A 15193-nucleotide genomic window follows, 5' to 3' on the forward strand; every position below is an offset into this window, starting at 1 on the left:
AGTTCCATTGGAGTGTAACTTGAGGACAAATTAGTAAAACAATTGATTCTTCAGGATTTATGCATTTTACTTGTGCTTGCTGCAAGGCCTTTTCTACAAGCTGTAAAGCTTGCTATCCCGCAGCTGTAAGTAGCCAAGGAGATGCTGGTTCAGCTGAGCCTCTAAGAATATCAAAAGGTGGCTTCAGTTCCCTGGTAGTTAATTTCAAGGAAGGTCTAATCCAATTAATATCTCCTAATAATTTCTGGAAATCATTTAAAGTTTACAAATGATCCATCCTGATTTCTAATTTTTGTGGATGAATTTGTTGTCCCTCAATAATTTGTCTTAAATAAGAGAAAGGCTAAGATTGCTGTACCTTTTCAGGAGCTATATAAAGTCCTGATTCTTTCAAAGAATATTCTAGTTGTTGCAAAATGGTCAGCACAGTATCTTTATCTGGAGGAGCAATATGAATATCATCCATATAATGAATTATGTACACCTTAGGGTGCTGCCTTCCTACTGGAGAGATAGCTTGAGCAACATATTTTTGGCACAAGGTGGGACTGTTAGCCATACTTTGAGGCAAAACTCTCCACTAGTATCACTCCATGGGAGCCTGGAAATTAAGTGAAGGAACACTGAATGCAAAACGCTTGCAATCATGAGGGCTTAAGGAATAGTAAAAAAGCAATCTTTCAAGTCAATAACCACACGGTGAAAATTCCATGGAATGGCAGTAGGAGAAGGGAGTCCTAGCTGGAGAGGACCCATAATTTCCATAGTCTTATTTATTGCTCTCAAATCTTGTAATAGCCTCCAGTTTCCTGATTTCTTTTTAATAACAAATATAGGTGTATGCCATGGGCTATTAGAAGGTTCAATGTGCCCAAGCTGTAGCTGCTCTTGTACCAATTGAGCAGCTGCCCTAAGTTTCTCCTGAGAAAGGGGCCATTGGTCTACCCATACAGGATTATCTGATTTCCAAGTAATTGGGTCTGCACAATGCATTATTGGGGTAGCAGGAGCTACCAAGGCCCCTATGCTAAATTTTGATATCCAATCCACACCTTTTGGTATTGGGTGCCACTTCTATGCAGGTGAGAATTCCCCACTGTTATTTCCCTAGTGCCTTAGTGGGCAAAAATCCCTGATCAAGCATTTGAGTACTGACTAAACCATTAGGACTGACAAGCAATGCTCCCACATTTCTCAAAACATCTCTACTCCTCAAATTAACTGGCCATCCAGGGAGCACATAAAGCTGGAAAACTCCAGAATGACCTTCTTTATCTTCCCTTTGCAAAAATACTAGAGCTTTGTTGAGGGGATTTGCTCTTCCCTATACCTTATAATTCTGTGGCTGCTGCATGAGTGGGCCAGGAATGAAACCAATGTAGCTTAGCAACAACAGATACATCTGTTCCAGTATCTAAAAGTCCTTTAAATTTATGCTCATGTAATGTTAGTTCCATTTCAGGGTATTCTTGACCTATTTTTTGAATCCAATAGGCAGCATCAGTGGAGCCAAATCTTTGATTCTCTCAGGGTCCCTTTTGCAGGGTTTGGCCTTGTCTTAAAGGAGGTAAAAGATTAATTGAGCAATTTTCATGTCAGGGGAGATAGTGACTATATTCCTCAGAGTGTGAGCCATTACTTTAATTTCCCCTATAAAATCCGAGTCTATTACTCCAGGAAGAACAAAAAATTATCTTATAGTTAAACTATATACTTCTGCCTAATAAGAGTCCTACTGTGGTTACTGGGAAGTGGCCCCAAAATTCCAGTGGCTATAGCTTGAGGTCCCATCTCTGGAGTTAACACGAAGTGGGAGGGGGGACTGAGGTCCAGTCCTGCACCGCCTGTTGTTGCCCGGGATAGTTGGGCATGTTTGGCCTGCTGGAATCAGAATTTGCTGAGGAAACACCCACATCGCCCCTATTGTTTGTTGGGGCCGGGGAGGGCCCCATTGTCCATTTCCCTGGCCTTTGGTAGTATATTTAGATTTACACTTATTTGCCCAATGTTCCCCTTTCCTACAACATGAGCAGAGGTCCGGAGTTTTGGGAGCTGGCTGTCCTTGAAGGGGAGGCTGAGACTGACCTCCAGAAGGAGGAGGACAACTTTTAGCAAAATGTCCCACATCCCCCGCATTGGAAACAAGGTCCATGAGCAGCAGTACTTTCCTGACCTTCCTTTTTTCGTTTGTTCCGCCTTTTATCAAAGTATCACCCTGGAAATCTCGCCTCAAGCGCTGTGGCAAAAGCAAGACCTTGCGTGGATGAAGTCCTAACATCGGCGCATGTTCTGCTATAGTCCTCTGTATCTCCCTTCTTGCTGTGAGGCTGAAGTGCAGCTTGAGAAACTGAATTAGCGTTTTCATAAAGCTAATTGCTTTACTAAAATCTTTCCTACATTTTTATCCTCTACCATTCTTTTGACTGCTTGAATTAGCCGTGAAACAAATTCTTGAAATCGCTCGTCTGCACCTTGTCTAATTTTACTAAATTCTTCTGTTTTTGCCCCTGGGGTAGGCAGGCATTTCCATGCCTTTGTGGCTATCTGATTAGTTATATCGTAAGTAATTAGTTGATACTCTAATTGAGCCGCCATAAAGGCATATTGTCCTTCTCCAGTTAACATATCTACAGTAACAGCAACCTCCTTTTGCTGATTTTTCTCATCTTGCTCCACAGCCTTTTCTGACTTCCACAGCAAATAATCACCCCCAGAGAGACAGGCACGAGTAGTCAGTCACCTGCCAGTCATTTGGCAGAAGAGCCCTTGCACTAATAGTATCTAATAAACCAAGTGCAAAGGGGACAGTAGGCCCATACTGAGCACAAGAAAGTTTAAGTTCTTTCAGAGTTTTAAAAGATATAGGTTCATGCTTTCTCACTAGTTTCCCCTTATCGTTCTGTCTTTCTACAACAGGAAAACAGGCAAAGCCATTTATTATTTCCCCTATATTTCGAGCCTGGTCTATAGATTGTTGGAGTGGGGATTTCCCAGATTTTGAGCTATAGACTCTGGAATCAGCCCGGTAAGGGAACGGAGGAGCAGAGGGTTGAATGTAACAAGGAGCCGAGGGTGGTGGAGGCCCCATGGTTGAGGCAGCCATAGCCGCGAAATTTTTATCCCTCACGTCATCCTCAGAATATGAGTTGTTTTCATATTCACACCCCTCCATTTCTGGCTCACCCTGATACTCTTCAGACAGTGATTCGTCCTCATATGGAAACATTTCTACAAAAAGATTCCTTATTTTTGATCCTAGCATTCCCATATTTATTTACTCCCAAATTACTTATTATTATACTTTCCCCCTGAAAAGCCAATAGCCACAGCCACCATCACAGCAGCCTGACCCATGCAGGTTTGCATTAGATTCGGACAGATGGTAATGAATCAATGGAGTCAAGAACTGGTGGGCCATTACCTTTAATCCTAGCTTGCACCCTGTGGGCAAGTAAAAACACACACTGGGCACCAAAGCCCACTCATTCAGTGCTCACAAAGCTACTGACTTATTCGAGTTTCCTAGAATCAAAGGTTTCTAGCTCACTAGCCTCATTCACCTCTGTTCCCCATCTCCTTCTCTATGCACAAACTCTGCACAGACTGGCTTCTCCCTCAGCACTCCACCATCTTGGCTGCTTCTCCTGGCCTCCTCTACCTGGCCTATCTCTGTTCCTCTACAGCATGGGCTCCTCCTAGAACGTAATCACTCTTCTCCTGGAACAACGTGATCTCTCTTCCTTTTAAAACCTTTTTTTTTTCTTTTTGTATTTTTCTGAAGTTGGAAACGGGGAGGCAGTCAGACAGATTCCTGCATGCGCCCAAGTGGGATCCACCCGGCACACCCACCAGGGGGCGATGCTCTGCCCATCTGGGGCATCGCTCTGCCGCAATCAGAGCCATTCTAGCGCCTGAGGCAGAGGCCACAGAACCATCCTTGCCCATCCCCAGCAAGAAGAGAAACTAATATTATGTCACCTGGGTGATGGACTTCCACATGGGCAGTGCCATCTTTAACAAAGTGAGCATAATATATTTTATCTGCCCAACACCCCTTATACTCTACTTAAATGTTTCACTCTTTCAAAGCTTTAAAGTTACTTTGTGTGCACACCTCTGGGGGCTTTCATTACCTCTCTGTTTTCCCTTTCTCGCCCCATGTTGGGCGCCAACTGTCATGGTTCAGCCATGACGAGTCTATTTCAGGGTCTCGAGTGGGAAAAGGTATGAAATTGAATTAATGATAGACTGAGACTTAAAGATATATACATACAGATGGGTTTGGGAGGATTGCATGGTGAACAGTCTCTACTGTTCCTGAGCCGCCACAATGGCTGCCCCCAGAAGCACTTCTGTCTTTATTTCCAGGAAAAACGTGGTCCATTAGCAATTCAATTAAATTTCCAAGGCAACTCAAAGACAACTCCCACCATACCATTCAATCAAACTTTACACCAATAAGAAACTAGCTTCCAGTCTCTTCCGGAGAAGATGGGTGGAAAGAGCGAGAATCAAGCATAGCTCTTTGTTAACTAGGCAGGTGAGGTGGGGGGTTGGGCCCAACACCTCTGTCCCCTAGATGTCCAGATTGAAAAATACCCTGTTGGCTTATTCGGTCTCCAACAGACTCCACCATGAGAAACTTAGCATTCCACTGCTCCTGTCTCCTTCCTTATTTGCAACATGCTGGTTCTCATACTTCAGATGTCCCTGGATCTTGGAAAGAATACATGGGCAAAATCTTGAGGCAATACCAAACCCTGAGGCTTATCAAGAGTGGCCCTGAGCAAGCTGAGGCCACACCTCCTGAAGAACTAGTGGGCTTCACAGTGCCTCAGCCAGCCTAAACCTGCCACGGGCGGTGGAAGTGCAGAGCCAGCCTGTCCCCTGCCCACCTCCCCGCCCTCTCCCATCTCCCAGCGGGCTTGCCTTTGATCTCAGCACAGAAAACTCAGGCCCATTATAAACTTGCATTCACTTCAATGACAGGAATACAGACAAAAGTAGTTAGAGATGAACATTGAATGGCAAAGCCCAGGTCCAAGCCAGTAGAACCAGGAAGGGTGGCCAGGATGAGTCAACCAGCTCTAGCAACATACTTTTGCTCAAGTGGTCTAGGATGTGACTTTATTGTTCCCAAGGTCTTTTCTTTGTGATGAAACATCTTAGTGAGGACCATGTTGGCAGAAACATGAGCCTTCCACCTGTCTCCAGCCGCTCTCTTAAACAACATCCAACTTCATAGAGCTCCTGCCCCCAATTCAGGTGCCCAGTGAGCCCCAGGCATCTCTTTCTTCCCTCTCTGATTTCAAGAATGAACTCTGATATCAGCCATGTACACCAAAGCAAGAATTCCTGTCTTAAAATTTACTTAAGAGTCTAACATGACAACCACTTAGATAAGCTCTAGGTGTACAGAAGTGAATGTAAACAATCCCTCCCAAGGTCAGCACTGAAGAGAAAGGCAGTACATAGTAAGGCCATTTCAAACTGTTTTGCTGGGTAACTGTAGTGAAATTCATGTCCTGGAAAATGCAAATCACCAAGTTCACGTGCAGCCCTGGCCGGGTATAACCAGTTTCCATGTGTGGCAGGCTGTGGAGCTAAATGCCCTAACAAGAAGGCTGCACCCTTGTTTAAGTCTTTTTTTTGGCACAATAACGTTATTTTATGATCGGTGTAATATGCTTCTAGGGTTCTGTGAGATTTGATTAAACTAGGAACAAATATTGAAAGCAAGGAGTTCCTCTTTGTAGTGATCGAATACAACACTGGGACCCGTGATCCCAACGTGAACCACTTGCCATGAGCAGGAAGGTGTGAGCCGTCTCCACCAACACTGCAGCCTTTACTTTGAAGCCTGAACAAAGACCAGGGGCAGAACGCAGGCAGCATTTCTCATTACCTTGGGGCAAGCCTCTAGTCAGCCCATCAGACTGGAGCCTGTAGGTTTCCGACAAGTCATTATGCATTTAGAATTATCATTAATTTTCTCTCCCTGAAGTGATTCTAATGAATGTGAGGGCTGTGGGCTCATGGCAGTCTGTGCATTCACTAATAAAAGGATCTATGTTCAATTTTCTCAAAATGTCCTTAGAGAATTCCCAATTTCCTGTCCAGAAGACTGAATCTGCTTCAGAGAGGGTGGACCTGATCTTCTTAGTGCAAAAGCTTCCTGAAGTTTGGAAGGAGAGGTCATCAGGGCAAGTTGAAGACTTGGAACCTTGGCTGGCTGTTTCCTCTTGGGGCCTGACAATGCAGACAGAGCCACTGTTATTTACTGCAGACTTAAGAATTACACAAGCCAATGTCTGTGGCAGTTTTTGTTAGCACAGCCGTGGCCTCCCTGCTGAGCACCTGCACAAGCTTCTACAGGTCCTGCCAAACCTTGTGCGGAGGACCCACCTTTAGCTTTCTGAGATGGAGTCCACACTCCCCAGGGCTTACCTGACTCAGCTCCTTCTCTGGGCCACACCCTCAGGTGTCACACCTGACCGAGGGCATAGCAGACACTGTGTTCATGCACAGACTTTTATTGCATCATCTTCTTAAGCCAGGGGTCCCCAAACCACGGCCCGTGGGCCTCATGCGGCCCCCTGAGGCCATTTATTCGGCCCCCGCCACACTTCCAGAAGGGGCACCTCTTTCATTGGTGGTCAGTGAGAGGAGCATAGTTCCCATTGAAATACTGGTCAGTTTGTTGATTTAAATTTACTTGTTCTTTATTTTAAATAGTGTATTTGTTCCCGTTTTGTTTTTTTACTTTAAAATAAGATTTGTAGAGTAAACATAGGGATTTGTTCATAGTTTTTTTTTTATAGTCCGGCCCTCCAACGGTCTGAGGGACAGTGAACTGGCCCCCTGTGTAAAAAGTTTGGGGACCCCTGTCTTAAGCCATAGAGACTTTGGACATTGGTTGTCAAGCTTTAAAGTTTTAATGAAGTCACTGTCATGATTCGGAATTAGTTATGGGTGTATTCAGGATATTCAGATAATACCCTCTGTGCAAGGCCCTTGTAAAAGAATGAATACACACAACCCTCTGTATTTCAGAGCCCTGTTGTATAGTGGTCTTCCACCACTGTCCAGGCCACTCCCGCCGGTCTCCAGGGGGTTGTTGTGGTGTTTCAGCCACTGCTATTACTATTTGCCATAAGTGGCCTTTATTCCTCCTCAAAGTGCTAACAAAGGCCAGCCTCTGCAGCCAGCATGTCCACCCCTCCTGAATTCCATGCTTGCCGTGGCAAATAGCATGGCAGGTGACCCTCCTATTCAAGCCAGGAGCTCTGTCCACAGACAGTAACGAATTTCAGTTTCTACATGTTCTAATATAGCTCAAATGTATCTATCCCGTAACCAACCTAGCAAAGCTTGGTTTTCATTGTCCCAGTGAATGAATTATATCTTGAGCACCAGAGTGTAACAATTAGTTTGCAACATAATAGCTTGGTCATAAAGGACCAAGTCAGGGCCTCAGGCCTCAGGGTAATTCAATGGCATCCTTGAGTACTGTCTGACTTAGAGGTTGCTAAGTAGCTAAAATAAGCAGTCCTGGCCTTGAACAGAAATGAGCATTTCTTCAAGAGAGTTAGAAGTTATTGATAAATACTGTATCTCCCCATGTATAAGGTGCACCTTAATTTTGGGGCCTGAAATTTGAAAAAAAAAAAGTATCACAAAGTTATTGAACTCAAGTTTTATTCATCATAAAATTCATACAACTCCTCATCACTGTCAAAACTCCCATCCATTAGCTTGTCCTCATCTGTGTCTGATGAGGAATCACTGTCTTCACATATTGACTCGTTCTCAGTTCCATCTATGGCATTTGAAAAGCCACAACCACTGTATAAGATGCACCTGTTTTTTAGACTTTTTCCAAAAAAGGTGAATCTTATACATGGGGAAATACGGTAGACACTATGTAGACTCTGACACTAATGTGCTCCTGGTTTTTGGTTAGTTTAGGTATTCTTTGAGTTTAAAGTTCGCATTATTAGAGAGTTTCAAACAGTAATCTGTGGAGTTGTCAGGGTTTAGAAGAACCTCAGAGACCTGAGAATCAAGAATCAGTTCCCATGAAAATGTCCTTCCCCTATTTCAGTGGTCCCCAACCTTTTTTGGGCCACGGACCGGTTTAATGTCAGAAAATATTTTCATGGACCGGCCTTTAGGGTGGGACGGATAAATGTATCACATGACTGAGACAAGCGTCAAGAGTGAGTCTTAGACGGATGGAACAGAGGGAATCTGGTCATTTTTTAAAAATAAAACATCGTTCAGACTTAAATATAAATAAAATGGAAATAATGTAAGTTATTTATTCTTTCTCTGCAGACCAGTACCAAATGGCCCACGGACCATAAAGCAGCCACAAAGCAGCTTGAAAGTTCTGAATTAGACACTGTCAATGGCCTTGGCCCCATTCTGACATTCTAAACATTTTGGACTCTAGTATTATACTGAGTATAAACCCCATAGCTTGACTTCTCGCTGAGGGACATATATAAATCTATGATGTCGCTGTGGCTTGGTGCTGGCAGGGTCTGCAGGGACACACAGACCAGCTGGGGTCCTTTGAAATGAAATGTTAAGCCAGCCAGGTTTGGGGGCAGATAATAGCAGAGCTGAAGGAACACTATTGTTGAGGGAGAAATTTAATTAGACCCCATCAGTCTGAAGAAACTTCAGTTCCGAGAAGGAAAAAGATGAAGGGCTTTTGAAAGAGCAGATAAAGACTCTTTGCCAATCCTGTTCCCTACCCCTTCACCCCAGACCCCCAAGTGCTGCTAAAGTAACTGTCAAGATATTCCAGTAGCTTTAGGACACCCAGCAGGAAATGTGCTGGTATGGTATGTTGGTCAACAATTCTTATTCTGGATTTCTGACCAATTCAGATAATCTCTTAGGCAGTGATGGGATTCAGCCAGTTCGTACTGTTTTGGGAGAACCGATACCTAATTTTTTGTTGAATTCAGTGAATTGGTTGTTAAAATGGCACTTGTAATCAGGGTTCTCTCTAAGGTGAGCACCTAGGCAGCCACCCAATGTGGAAATCACAATTATATTCCTTATTCTTTTTTAACATTCATCTGCACAATAGCATATTCTAAGCTCCCGCAGTAATGTCCATAGGAGGAAAAAATATTGCAAGTGAGGATGCCAATCAAGAAGCAATATGGAAATATCTTTTTTTTAAATTAGTTAATTATTTTTTAAAATTTTTTTCTGAAGTGAGAAGCGGGGAGGCAGAGAGACAGACTCCTGCCTGCACCTGACCTTGATTCACCCAGCATGTCCACTAGGGGGCGATGCTCTGCCCATCTGGGGCGTTGCTCTGTTGTAACCCGAGCCATTCTAGCACCTGTGGTGGAGGACATGGAGCCATCCTCAGTGCCCGGGCCAACTTTGCTCCAGTGGAGCCTTGGCTGCGGGTGGGAAAGAGAAAGACAGAGAGAAGAGAAGTTAGAGGGTGGAGAAGCAGATGGGAGCTTCTCTTGTGTGCCCAGACTGGGAATCGAACCCGGAAAATATCTTAAATAACAGTTTTATTGAATTGGGCAGGTATTATTTAATATTTTTTCATTAATATTTTAAAACTCTTTCTTATAATCTAATTTTGTGTACCTCTTTTATTGTTCTTATTTAGGTATTAAATGCAAGAGATAATAAACTGCCTTTTGGTATATCCTTTTTTTATATACTTAAAATGGTCACTACAGCAGTAAACTGGTTGTTAAATTATTTGAATCCCACCATTGCTCTTATTAATTCCTTTTCCTAACTGCTCCTATCTCCAGCCCATAAAACTTCCATCCTTTTACCAGCCTGGACAAATAAGTAGCTAGTTCACAAGTCTGGGAATTTAGTTCCTAAGATAGAACTTCACATTGCTATAGTTTTTACATCACAAAAAGCCAGTCCATCTTATTCAGAAGATTTTTCAGTGTCAGGAAGGTCTTTATCATATACTACATCAAACTACTGATTCATTGGCTTCAAAAAAAAAAGGCTAATTATTTGTTTGAAGTTAGGTAGACACAGCCTCTGTGTGGGGACAGCTATTAAAACTGCTGTGTCATTGAGACATTATGTATGTAGTGTTGGGTAGCACATCTAAAAACCTCAGGCACATGGGAAATCTGACATGCCCAGTCACAAAGGAATTGGTAGCATGAAGCCTTTTGTTTGTGTTGTCATAGACTTACGTACTATTTCTATACTATTATACATTCACTTATAAATGCTTTGTGAGATAGTATACCTTTTCCATTATTATAATTGTACTCAAATTCAAGACTCAGGGCTGGGAGCCTGTGACATTAAGTTTGAGTTAAGGTGTGGTCATCTTATTGTCATAGGAACAGAACTCTGAGTCAGATGACACAGATGGTAATCCCAGACATTGGTGTGTCCCCTGAAGAGAAAACGGCTCAGTGGGTCGTGGTGGGAAGCCTTTCCCAAGTGGAGTTAGGGGGACAAGTACGGAATCAAACAAACCTGGGGTTTGCATTACTTACAAGCTGAGTGATCTTGGACAAGTGACTTATCAGTTCTAGTCTCAGTTTTAGCACCTGTGCAATAAGCATAATTACATCTGCCTCATGGGATTATTGTAGAGATTAAAGAGCCTACAGTCAGTCTTCAGTAAGGATTCATTATTCTTATTTTTTTACTGTAGTTTTTGAAATAATGATGATTTTCTTAATGTTCTTTTCAATTTTAAAATTCTCAGGCTTGTGTAATTCAAGCATCTCCCTCCAGAATTCAAACTGTACAACTGGTCCTGGGACCCAGGATAGTCCCCCTCTGCTCTCCTCACAGGGTGACCATGGTGACGTGCCCCTGCCACAGGCACTCAGAACAGGCTAGTGTTTGGCACTGACAGGGAGGCTGGATTGAGAGTCTTCAGTTAGGATCTGACTGGAATTGAACCCGGGATGTCCACATGCTGGGCCAACACTCTATCCACCAGCCAGGACTCAAACCGCCTCTCACCCACAATTTAAAAGGTACTTTCCAAGCACGTTCTTCCTATGCAGTGCATTCAGCACTGAGTTTTTGTCAAATTCAGCCAATACAACCTTGTGATTGTATGTCACCTATCAGTGGGGTGGAGATGCCCCACAGAAGAAATCCAATTCTGTCACCTGATTGCATGAGTGAGCATCTGCTTTCTTACTATGAAGGAGCTTTCTGCAGGACATCAAGGTCAGATTCTCCTCCTGAGAGGTCAACAACCTTTGGTGCCAGGACATCCTGAGGAGGCCTGCCAAAGGCTTGTCACTGGAGTGACGGTGAAGTGTAAAAGTGTCAATATCTATGTCTAGCCATCTCTCCCCATGCTCTCCTCCTCATGATACGCTGCCTTGTTTTATGAGGAAGGAAGCTCAGGTTGGCTCATTTGCCCAACAGGACAACTGTTGTGGTTTCTGGGACTAGAATGTGAAGGGGGGAGGGTCTCTGTTCCTGCACAGCCCAGGGTGTCACCTCCCTGCTCTATTGCATCTCGCTTTGTTGGCCATTTGGGGTTAGAGGAGGTGGGTCTCCTCAAAAAAGCTTCAAGTGCTTGTTATAGTCGTTGTTCCAATTTCAGTAGAGTGGACGTTCGTTTCAGCCCAGTTCAGCATGGTCCTATAACCCATATGCAGAGACATGAAATAACCAAACCACAGCACCTTGGAAAAGTCTTATTCTGCCTCAACTCAGAGTCAAGGTGCTCCTTTGTGGTAGAGATGCTTCTATTAAGACAGAAAACATTCAAATAAGAAATGTTTTCTGAGTAACAGGAAAGAACTTGGTAAAAAAAAAAATTAAAACAATCAAGATCCAAAACCCTCCTACCGCCTGAACCCAGGGAGAGTTTCATTTCTCCTTAGGGGTGTCACTAATAGGAAACACATCCTCAGAGGTTCTGTGTTGTATCAATTTGTGCAACACGGGTCAGGGGCATATATTCTCAAGATAAAGTAGGCTCTTAAGGTCCTGCTCCTTCAAGTGTAGTCCGTTCACATCACCCAGGGCCTTGTTAGGAAGGCAGTCTCGGGTCACCCCCCAACCCCCATCCAGACATGCTGCATCAGAACCCGCGTTTCAACAAGACCCTCGGGTCACTTGCACGTGCACCTTCAAGCCTGAGAAGTTCTGTTTAAGACACTGTTCATTAGAGTACTGAAGCTGACTGACTCGGGATAGTTGGATCATTCTCCTCGCCTTTGATATGCAGATCCTGGCATGCCTCACCACCTGAACAGGGGCTTTTTCTACTAAAAGGGTGAGCATTTTGCAGGGGAGTAGTTAAGATATTAAGCGGACAACTGTATTTGGTTTATCATGTAGGACACCCATTTTTGAAGACCCAAAGTATAATAAATGCCATGACCAAAAAGAAAAAAAAAATTACATTGGAAACTGAATTGTGTGTGTGTGTGTGTGTGTGTGTGTGTGTGTGTGTGTGTGTGTGTTAGAGACAGAGAGAGGAGGGACAGATAGGGACAGACAGAAAGGAAGGGAGAGAAATGAGAAGCATCAATTCTTTGTCGCGGCACCTTAGTTGTTCATTGACAGCTTTCTCATATGTGTCTTGACTGGGGGCCTACAGCAGACTGAGTGACCCCTTGTTCAAGCCACCAACCTTAAGCTCAAGCTGGTGAGCCTTGCTCAAACCAGACAAGCCTGTGCTCAAGCTGGCGACCTCGGGGTTTTGAACCTGGGTCCTCCATGTCCCAGTCTGATGCTCTATCCACTGCGCCACTGCCTGGTCAGGTGGAAATTGAATTTTTGATGGGCAATGAGGACTGACTGAACTTTGCAGGGGATCAAGGTCACCTCATAAACATTGGCTTTCTTTGTAGAGAAGATGTGAGAAGTGCCAACTAATGCACGTCTCGACTGCTAGAGTTACCAGACAGGGTGGGCATAACATACTGCAGAGAGGGAGCCTGGTGGGTGCATCACAGCCGGACAGGTAGACAATAGCAAAGAATGAGAGCATTCTTTACCCTGAACGGGCTGGTTTCTCTGCTTAGAGGGGCCTGGATTGATAGTCACCAGGAATTCAACATAATTAGGGCCAAGCCTCTAAATGGGAATGCCTTTGCAGTTAAATCCTGTCAGAAGGCTAAGGTTGGCAATGAGATGGCAAGGAGGGGAGACAGGGGAAACACCACCTTTTAGACCCTTTTAGTCTGGTCTGAACTCTGTTGAGGATGCTGGCTGTGGTCTTTTTTGTTATTGTCCTTCCATTCCTCTGACTTAAAGATTTGGAAATGCCTGGACTTCTCCAGCCCACATGGTCCAGGATCCTGAGCCCAGTTCCCTTTTGCACTGTGACCTGTGGCTGTACAGACAGATGTGAGGCTGCAGACCCTGCATTCAGAACCACCAGGATCATTCCCTGCCACCTTTGCTTGTTGGCTGGGAGTGTGCTTTCCCAAGCTGGGAGTGGACTTCTCATGGCATGCCCTTGAGGAGTGGGCCTCAAGGGTTGTTCTGAGTATAAGCGAGCTAATGTGTGTTAACATGTTGTTGGGTGCAACATGCTCAAGACAGTACCTGTCTTGAGATATGAGTGGTTATCATTTTAGGATATCAGATTTGAATACTATTTTTTTATTTTATTTAATCTTATTAACACTTTAGAGAGAAGAGAGAGCAAGAGAGAAATAGAAGGGGAGGTCCCTTCACGCCCATATATGCCTTGACTGGGCAAGCCCAGGGTTTTGAACCAGTGACCTCAGTGTTTAGGGTCGATATTTTATTCATATGCCACCACAGGTCAGGCTAGAACATCAAAATTGGAATCTACACCCAGACACGTTTTCCTCCACAAGGGAAGAGAAAGAGTTAGATTTCCATTTGCCACTCGTAAATTGGGATCATTGCCCTCTCCGGTTGGGTCTCTGTGGTGGTGCGAGAAAAGCATGAGTCACTCCTGGTGAGTGTGGACAGTTAGTTTAGGGCACCTCGGGTACTCAAGTGCACCAGCACAACTTTAGCCCTTCATGGCAGAAGTCTAGGCACTAAACCATGACCCTATTTCAAAACAACCAGAGAGTTCTCTGGAGAACAGGCTATAGGTTTGTTTAGGTGGCTCCTGCTTGGCTGGGATGGCCTGAGCTTGGTCCAGCTGCTTGGCTTAGTTCTTTGTCGCCTGGCAAAGTGGAGTTCAGCCTGAGGTCAAGCTCTGCTGAAATTGGCAGTATGACATATGGGGCCCCGAGATAACCCCAGGGCTTCCCTTGGAATGTGCTGCTGTCCTGCTCTCCACGCTGGCACCGCAGTCTCAGAGTTTATCCCAGGGCTGGGCTCTACAGGCACCAGCAACTCCACAAAGATAAAGCGAGCAAGTGCTTCAGGGCGAGACAGCCTCTTTAGCTAGAGGATAAGCCAGCTACCTAACAGCTGAAGGTCAGGGATGTGCAAACAGCATTGTCTAAATCAACCCAGATGGGTATTTTCTGCTTCTTGTTCACACTAAACTGGATCCCCCCCACACCGTTAAGAGCTAGAGACACATTAACCCTTAGCAGACTGTTTCTTTTTCTTTCTTTTTTTTCCTCTTAGCATTACTATAGTTGGTATTTACTTTGTAAAACCAGAAAAAACAAACCAAACAACAAAAGCTCAGAATTGCCCATCTCAGCCATGGAACTTTGCATAATAATCACAATATATTTGCAAGGATCAGGCAGAAGTGCCATCACTCAGAACCCAAATCAAAACAAACAAAATCTCACCTCGATTTTCAGGATGGATTCTGGCAACATTGTAATAGTAAAGTCCTTAGACAATAGGAACAGGAATAGGCGGATACTATCCTCTGATCTTGAGGGAAGGAAATTAAGGAAGAGCTGGCTTACTCTGCAGCCCATAAAACCGAAGCCACGTGTGAGAGGTCTGTCCGGAGTAGAGAACTCCTCAGGTCGGTACAGCGATTTCAACGAAGGTTTGAAGCAGATGTGGAAACCAGGACAGGGAAGGAGGACAAACGAAAAAGTCTTGCAGAAAAATGAGGGAGGAGACATCATATAAAAATACATACGAAAAAATGTATTATTCCTTAGCTGTGTGTGTGTGTGTGTGTGTGTGTGTGTGTACTCATGTCTTTGTCAGAACCAAGTTGGAAAACCATACATTTCTTAGAATAATAAATTTTGATTACTCTTATATTGGATATGTAAATTAGGCATAA

The 15193-nt window shown here is 44.1% G+C and overlaps 1 long non-coding RNA gene across 1 annotated transcript in view; it reads right to left on the reverse strand.

Moving 5' to 3' along the window:
- The window catches only part of LOC136406312 (uncharacterized), a 34582-nt gene extending 19633 nt beyond the window's left edge, over positions 1–14949 (reverse strand). Inside the window, exon 1 of the long non-coding RNA XR_010751653.1 lies at positions 14739–14949. This is a non-coding gene — a long non-coding RNA (uncharacterized lncRNA). The remainder of the gene's footprint in view (positions 1–14738) is intronic.
- Between the last annotated feature and the right edge of the window lie 244 nt (positions 14950–15193).

The sequence above is a fragment of the Saccopteryx leptura genome, chromosome 5 (assembly GCF_036850995.1).
Source record: "Saccopteryx leptura isolate mSacLep1 chromosome 5, mSacLep1_pri_phased_curated, whole genome shotgun sequence".
NCBI classification, from domain to species: Eukaryota; Metazoa; Chordata; class Mammalia; order Chiroptera; family Emballonuridae; genus Saccopteryx; species Saccopteryx leptura.